This window comes from Salmo salar, chromosome 20 (genome assembly GCF_965601325.2).
Source record: "Salmo salar chromosome 20, fSalSal1, whole genome shotgun sequence".
Taxonomy (NCBI): domain Eukaryota; kingdom Metazoa; phylum Chordata; class Actinopteri; order Salmoniformes; family Salmonidae; genus Salmo; species Salmo salar.
Genome location: NC_138310.1, coordinates 18,187,176 through 18,195,572, shown reverse-complemented (window position 1 = coordinate 18,195,572; position 8,397 = coordinate 18,187,176). Strand labels below are relative to the sequence as shown.

At 40.6% G+C, this 8,397-nt stretch overlaps 1 non-coding gene across 1 annotated transcript; it reads left to right on the top strand.

Moving 5' to 3' along the window:
• Positions 1 to 6,014: 6,014 nt before the first annotated feature.
• im:7150988 (uncharacterized) lies at positions 6,015 to 7,802 on the top strand. Its single transcript, XR_014381777.1, has 5 exons — positions 6,015 to 6,103; positions 6,304 to 6,332; positions 6,540 to 6,749; positions 6,928 to 7,329; positions 7,554 to 7,802. It is a non-coding gene; the product is annotated as an uncharacterized im:7150988 (transcript).
• The last annotated feature ends 595 nt before the right edge of the window (positions 7,803 to 8,397 follow it).

Sequence of the window (8,397 nt, the reverse complement as noted above, 5' to 3'; positions counted from 1 at the left end):
ATAAATAAGAATAGATTATATTTCAAAACACTTCTACATTAATGTGGATGCTACCATGATTATTGATAATCCTGAATGAATCGTGAATAATGATGAGTAAGAAAGTTACAGAGGGTCAAAGACCATACCCCCAAGATATGCTTACCTCCTCTGTTATTTGTACAGTAGTAGTGAGAGGTTAACATGTCTTGGGGATATGATCTTTCACCCTCTGTAACTTTCTCATTGATCCTTGTTCACAATTCATTCAGTATCATCCATAATCATGGTAGGATCCACATGAATGTAGAAGTGTTTAGAAACATAATCTAGTCTTATTTATAGTAAAACTGACTCCCAAATGACAATACATTATTTACCATTAATTTCTACTGGGCACAAAATAATCTGAAACACAACCAAAACGACCTGCAAATGCATCCAACAAGTTTGTAGAGTTGCGTGCTAGGAATATGGGCCCAAATACTAAACTTTTGACTACTTTAATTATAAGAATCTTTAGAGGTGTCAATAATTTTGAACCCTACCTTTTGGCGAACAGAAAATATTACTTGTTAAACAAAATCTCTTCCTCTGAGCAATTGTACTAGTTAAAAATTATAATTATATTTTGGGATGGCAGGTAGCCTAGTGGTTGGAATGCTGGGCCAGTAACTGAAAGGTTGCTAGATCGAATTCCCTGAGCTGACAAGGTAAAAATCTGTCGTTCTGCCCCTGAACAAGTTAACCCACTGTTCCTAGGCTGTCATTGTAAATAAAAATGTGTTCTTAACTGACCTGCCTAGTTAAATAAAAATATTTTTGTGCATACAATACAGCTAAATATTTGTATTATTTATGTTAAACCGTCAATATTGCTCATGTTTATCAAGGGTTCCAATATTATTGGACACCATTGTATGTGGCACGCATGTATGCATGCTTGTGCCTGTTGACTTGCATGCCTGAGGGCTTTCAAGGCTTTGGGCAGGTACAGTGTGATTCATATAATATAAGTTAAGGTGCAGTATAATGATACTTACTTGATGTTACTTGCCTGGAGTACAAAAACTGGCAGACCTACTTACAGGCCTAAATCATTTCCATTCAGAAAAGGTTCCTTTGTAATTGTAGGTTCAAACCCTTTGTCCCTCTAGGTATGTCTCATAATTAAACCAGACTAGTAAATAGGATGACAATTAAAAAACATCCCACCACAGGGCACAACGATCCGCCTACTTTATGCAAATCAGTCTATAGGGCCATGTAAACGTGGCCAGCCTCAGATAACCCCACTTTAGCTTATGTTATATAACTGACCTGTCTGTCATGGATAAACCATGGATATGAAATCAGCTGCTTTGAAAACTGTCATCATGAGACGTGTTGTGAGGCAAGCAAATATGTGGTAACTGAACCAAACATTATGACCTTACACAGGATTTTTACCAGCCATCTAATGAGACCTGGGTGCTATTGGAGTGCTCTGTTTGTCTGCATTTGATTCAAGCATATTAAGCTCATTCAACTGAACACAAACATAGTAGGATGATGGAACGGAATGAACAGGGTTAGAACAGTTTACCATCATGCCAATTGGCAAATGTGTTGGTATGTATAATTAAGTGATAATGCCAGAGAAGCCAGTGTTAATAAGATATAAACTCAGCAAAAAAAGAAACGTCCTCTCACTGTCAACTGTGTTTATTTTCAGCAAACGTAACATGTGTAAATAACCGTATGAACATAAGATTCAACAACTGAGACATAAACTGAACAAGTTCCACAGACATGTGATTAACAGAAATGGAATAATGTGTCCCTGAACAAAGGGGGGGTGTCAAAATCAAAAGTAACAGTCAGTATCTGGTGTGGCCACCAGCTGCATTAAGTACTGCAGTGCATCTCATCCTCATGGACTGCATCAGATTTGCCAGATCTTGCTGTGAGGTGTCACCCCACTCATCCACCAAGGCACCTGCAAGGAAATCACGCACAGAACGAGCAGTATGGCTGGTGGCATTGTCATGCTGGAGGGTCATGTCTGGATGAGCCTGCAGGAATGGTACCACATGAGGGAGGAGGATGTATTCCCTGTAACGCACAGTGTTGAGATTGCCTGCAATGACAACAATCTCAGTCCGATGATGCTGTGACACACCGCCACAGACCATGACGGACCCTCCACCTTCAAATTGATCCCGCTCCAGAGTACAGGCCTCGGTGTAACGCTCATTCCTTCAACGATAAACGTGAATCCAACCATCACCCCTGATGAGACAAAACCGCAACTTGTCAGTGAAGAGCACTTTTTGCCAGTCCTGTCTGGTCCAGCGACGGTGGGTTTGTGCCCATAGGCGACGTTGCTGCCGGTGATGTCTGGTGAGGACCTGCCTTAAAACAGGCCTACAAGCCCTCAGTCCAGCCTCTCTCAGCCTATTGCGGACAGTCTGAGCACTGATGGAGGGATTGTGCGTTCCTGGTGTAACTCGGGCAGTTGTTGCCATCCTGTACCTGTCCCGCAGGTGTGATGTTTGGATGTACCGATCCTGTGCAGGTGTTGTTACACATGGTCTGCCACTGCGAGGATGATCAGCTGTCTGTCCTTTCTCCCTGTAGCGCTGTCTTAGGCGTCTCACATTGCAATTTATTGCCCTGGCCACATCTGCAGTCCTCATGCCTCCTTGCAGCATGCCTAAGGCACATTCACGCAGATGAGCAGGGACCCTGGGCATCTTTCTTTTGGTGTTTTTCAGAGTCAGTAGAAAGGCCTCTTTAGTGTCCTAAGTTTTCATAACTGTGACCTTAATTGACTAACATCTGTAAGCTGTTAGTGTCTTAACGACCGTTCCACAGGTGCATGTTCATTAATTGTTTATGGTTCATTGAGCAAGCATGGGAAACAGTGTTTAAACCCTTTACAATGAAGATCTGTGAAGTTATTTGTACTTTTATGAATTATCTTTGAAAGACAGGGTCCTGAAAAAAGAATGTTTCTTTTATTGCTGAGATTATTAGGATATATTAGGCGTTGTTTTTATGAATTTATTCATACTATTTCATCCTTCCACAAGATATTGTCCCATAACAAATCTTGGATTGCTATCCAAGCCGGCTACTTTTTCGTTATATTGGTTTGGTTGCCAGAGACGTGACCCAGTTGTTCATTATTTTTGTTCACGCATCTATGGACGCGACCCAGTTGTTCATTCTTTTTGTTCTGCATCTATGGACGCGACCTAGTTGTTCATTCTTTTTGTTCTGCATCTATGGACGCGACCCAGTTGTTCATTCTAAATGTTCCATTGCCATATTGGCTGGCAACGTTCTTATCCCTTGCTTGCTAGCTAGCAAACGATGGCTAACTTACGGTCAAGTCAAACAGTGCAGCCAGAATAACAACAAAGTAGCTGCATTTGCATATGTTTAAGCTTTTTTCTAGTGACATTTATTTGAAAACATTCATAGAAAATGTGCTCTCTCGTCAGGACACTGTTGTTCAGAGGAGCTAGACAACAACACAACACAAAACTGCAAACTAGTTGCACATCGTTTCGTTTGACCTTTTTTCAATTGACATTTCTTTGTATATAAAGTCGGAAGTTTACATACAAATTAGCCAAATACATTTAAACTCAGTTTTTCACAATTCCTGACATTTAATCCAAGTAAATATTTCCTGTCTTAGGTCAGTTAGGATCACCACTTTATTTTAAGAATGTGAAGTGTCAGAATAATAGTAGAGAGAAGGATATTTCAGCTTTTATTTCTTTCATCACGTTCCCAGTGGGTCCGAAGTTTACATACACTAAATTAGTATTTGGTAGCATTGCCTTTAAATTGTTTAACTTGGGTCAAACTTTTTGGGTAGCCTTCCACAAGCTTCCCACAATAAGTTGGGTGAATTTTGGCCCATTCCTCCTGGCAGAGCTGGTGTAACTGAGTTAGGTTTGTAGGCCTCCTTGCTCACACAAGCTTTTTCAGTTCTGCCCACAAATGTTCTATTGAATTGAGGTCAGGTCTCCGTGATGGCCACTCCAATACCTTGACTTTGTTGTCCTTAAGCCATTTTGCCACAACTTTGAAAGTTTGCTTGGGGTCACTGTCCATTTGGAAGACCCATTTACAACCAAGTTTAAACTTCCTAACTGATGTCTTGAGATGTTGCGTCAAAATATCCACATAATTTTCCATCCTCACGATGCCATAAATTGTGTGACGTGCACCAGTCCCTCCTGCAGCAAAGCACCCCCACAACATGATGCTGCCACCCCCATGCTTCACGGTTGGGATGGTGTTCTTTGGCTTGCAAGCCTCCCCCTTTTTCCTCTAAACATAACGATGGTCATTATAGCCAAACAGTTCTATTTTTGTTTCATCAGACCAGAGGACATTTCTACAAAAAGTATGATCTTTGTCTTCATGTGCAGTTGCAAACCATAGTCTGGCTTTTTTTATGGCGGTTTTGGAGCAGTGGCTTCTTCTTTGCTGGGGGGCCTTTCAGGTTATGTCGACATAGGACTTGTTTTACTGTGGATATAGATACTTTTGTACCTGTTTCCTCCAGCATCTTCAAATGGTCCTTTGCTGTTGTTCAGGGATTGATTAGCACTCTAGGAGACAGATCTCGTCTCCTTCCTGAGTGGTATGACGGCTGCGTGATCCCATTGTGTTTATACTTGCGTACTATTGTTTGTACAGATGAACGTGTTACCTTCAGACGTTTGGAAATTTCTCCCAAGGATCAACCAGACTTGTGGAGGTCTACAATTTTTTTCTGAGGTCTTGGCTGATTTCTGTTGATTTTCCCATGATGTCAAGCAAAGAGGCACTGAGTTTGAAGGTAGGCCTTGATATACATCCACAGGTACACTCCAATTGACTCAAATGATGTCAATTAGCCTTTCCGAAGCTTCTAATGCCATGACATCATTTTCTGGAATTTTCCAAGCTGTTTAAAGGCACAGTCAACTTAGTGCATGTCAACTTCTGACCCACTGGAATTGTGATACAGTGAATTATAAGTGAAATAATCTGTCTGTAAACAATTGTTGGAAAAATTACTTGTGTCATGCACAAAGTAGATGTCCTAATCAACTTGCCAAAACTTTCGTTTGTTAACAAGACATTTGTGGAGTGGTTGAAAAACAAGTTTTAATGAATCAAACTAAGTTTATGTAAACTTCCGACTTCAACTGTATAGCTGATTCATGATTTCGACTGTCTGAGAAACGCTGCCTGCCTGTCTGTCTCATTCCGACTCCCGACACGTCCATTATTATGAGATTGCTGGAGATCGAATTTTAATATTGAAACAATGTTGCAAATGTTGGAGACAGACAGCAAGGTTTATACAAATCTCCACTGTTGAAAACTAAATGTTAGTCTAAAAGAAATGTGAGATAATGTCGAGATGCTTTTTATGGTGAAGATCAATTTTATAAATTGCCTGGCTGGGCTGAGACAGTTGATAGCGCAGTCAGATGGAACAGAGTAAATAGGCATTTTAACATCATAGATTTAGCCGGTGGTAACTTGTGGAATAGACACTGGCTGGAATGTGATTTTAACCAGTCAGCATTCAGGATTAGACCCACCCCGTTGTATAATGGTTAATAAACCAGGGTGGTGCCTAGATTGAGCAATGGTAAAAGAGCCTCTTAATCTGTTTGTTATGTAGGGATTAGAAGAAATAAAGAGCACAAGGCATGATTCCATCAGGAACTCGTTATTGGTTTGATCAAAAACTGTGTTCAATGTCTTTGTCTTGTCTGTCATCAAATAATAATAGAAATAATTAGGAGAGGCAAAATAAAGGACATTCACTAAGCATCATTAACCTTCTCAGAACATATTTTTATTGTCTCACTATTGTGTTTCAGCGGTGGAATCAACAGCCATGTCTCTGGTCTCTCAGTATCATAGTGGACATAGTGGAAGAGCAGGTCCCTCCCTGAGTGTCACCAAAATGCAAAATGCTTCAGATAGTTACAGGGAGGAGAGAGGGTGTCTCCTACATACAGTTTTAGATGATCCAGCTGAACTATATAAGTGCTTTCTTGGTCTCAACATATAGAGACAAGGAGGTAAAGAAGACAGACCACAACCGCTACATAATGTACAGGTGAGTGCTTGGATAATACAGTTAGAGAATAATGCATCTATTATTACTATGAGCATCCCTCTTACGGTCAACATCCAATAATGGAATTAATTAAATTAGGTTTATAATGGAATTATACACAGAATTAAAACATTATTAATCTTTATTTTTTGGTGTTCTTCAGCTGAATGAGTCTTACCATACCTACTTTTGTCTTGCAGGTCTTAACACATAAAAAGCAATATGGCAGGTCAGTATTTGCCTCGTTCTACTCTGGTCTATATTCAAGAAAGATGTCTATGGTGACCATGTAATTCTGAAATTCTGAAAAAAATAACTCAAAAATATTGCTGAATAAATAAATATAAATATATTAATTCAAAATATGTCCCTATATTTAGCTAACTATCCTTAAAAAAAGAGAAAAAGTTGCATCTAAATTGGCATATTTTATTAGGTGCAAGCTTTGAGCAGGAGTTTCTGGATACCCACAATGCATACAGGAGAAAGCATGGCACCCCCAAACTGACCCTGAGCAGAGACCTGTGCAACTCTGCTCAGGAATGGGCTGACCACTTGGTAGCAATCAATACCATGCAGCACAGCAACACGAACAATGGAGAGAACCTCTACTACACATGGAGCTCTGCCCCCAATACTCTAACGGGTGGGTTACAATAATTCACATTGACACTGTCAAATTGTGTTTTAGAATTTGACGGCTCATGGGTCTTTGATACTGGTACTCTCGCCGTAGATGTGCTAATACTCATTCTAATTACAGTGTGTATTTGCCATGTCAAGTAGGACGGGTCCTTACATTTGTACCTGACTGCATGTTTTAGGGAAGGAGGCTGTCGACAACTGGTACAGCGAGATTAAAGACTACAACTTCAGCAAACCTGGATTCGCCTCAAACACTAGTACACTGCTATTACACATCTTCTGGAAAATGTGTGGTTTGAGATCATGTGTTCAGAACGCAAATTATGTCGAACTTAAACAGAAAGCTTTCAACCATATTGGATTTAACAAAGCCAAGACACAGAGAGGCCGCTTTAATCATAACCTTATGTATTGTGGCATTTCTCCAATAGGCCATTTCACCCAGGTGGTGTGGAAGGAGAGTACTGAGGTGGGGGTGGGCCTGGGGATTAATGGCGAGACTGTCTTTGTGGTAGGCCAGTACAACACAGCAGGAAACATGAACATGGAGGGATACTTTATAGATAACGTCCTCCCTGAAGGTAACTGAATGTCTATTCAAAATCAATGATCTACTCCTGAATTGATAACTAAGCCAGTCATGTTCTGTTACAGTAACTGTAGTGTCATGGGGTACAGTGTTGGTATACAGTACATGCTGCTCTTGCACGTTACCCCAGTTTACTAACCCCTCATGTCAGCAGGCTCATGCTTCACCATTCTCTGCTGTCTCTTTCCAGTGTAATAAAAGGCTGTGCATTGTTAGGTGGTGGCGAGAAGAACAACTTTGGTTCAGACACATCTACCCAACCACCTCGCTCCGAGGCAACATGCACTGTGCTATAGGAGCCATAATGATCAGCCTTCTCCTGTCTGCATGTCGACGGACCCTCATCGTTGGTCAAATTGGTCTGCAGCTGCTTCACTCCGTAACAGGCTTACCAATCGACACAAACCATTCCCAATCACCTTCACTGTAAGAAAGACGTACAGTTTCATGTATTTTAAATGAAAAATAAAGGTTTGCTTTTGCTTCACAAGACATCCGTGTTGAATTGTAACGTTGTCATAAGCTAAACATACAATATTCACTGTTGAGACCGTTGGAGTTTGTTCATTCAAAACCTAGATGACAGTCACTAGGCAACAGGGACGATCTGCTCCTCAGATAAACGGGGTGCAAAACCCTACATCTAACATATTCAAATGATCCAGCATGCTCATACTCATGGTCTGTTCTGCTTTCAATGAGCCATATCTGGGACACTTGTATAGTCAAGCTAATGAAAGAGGAGGATTGTTAACAGACATTTTCTACTGCTTCAGGTACACAGAGAAAATAAGTCAATATTAAACAAAGTCCAACACAATGGCATTCCTACATGCTCTTTAAATTTCTCATCGTGATTTTTAACAAACCTAGGATTTGTTTTTGTTGAATCCATACCCCATACAAGAATGCCAGTGTGCTGGGATGTCTTTTTCCAATAATCCATAAACAGCCATGGTTTCCAATACAGCCAGAAGATGGCAGTAGATGGTTGGTATGTAATTGCTCTCTGGGAGTGTTGGGAGTGGGTGTGGAATAAGGGATGGGTTTGGAGTCGGAC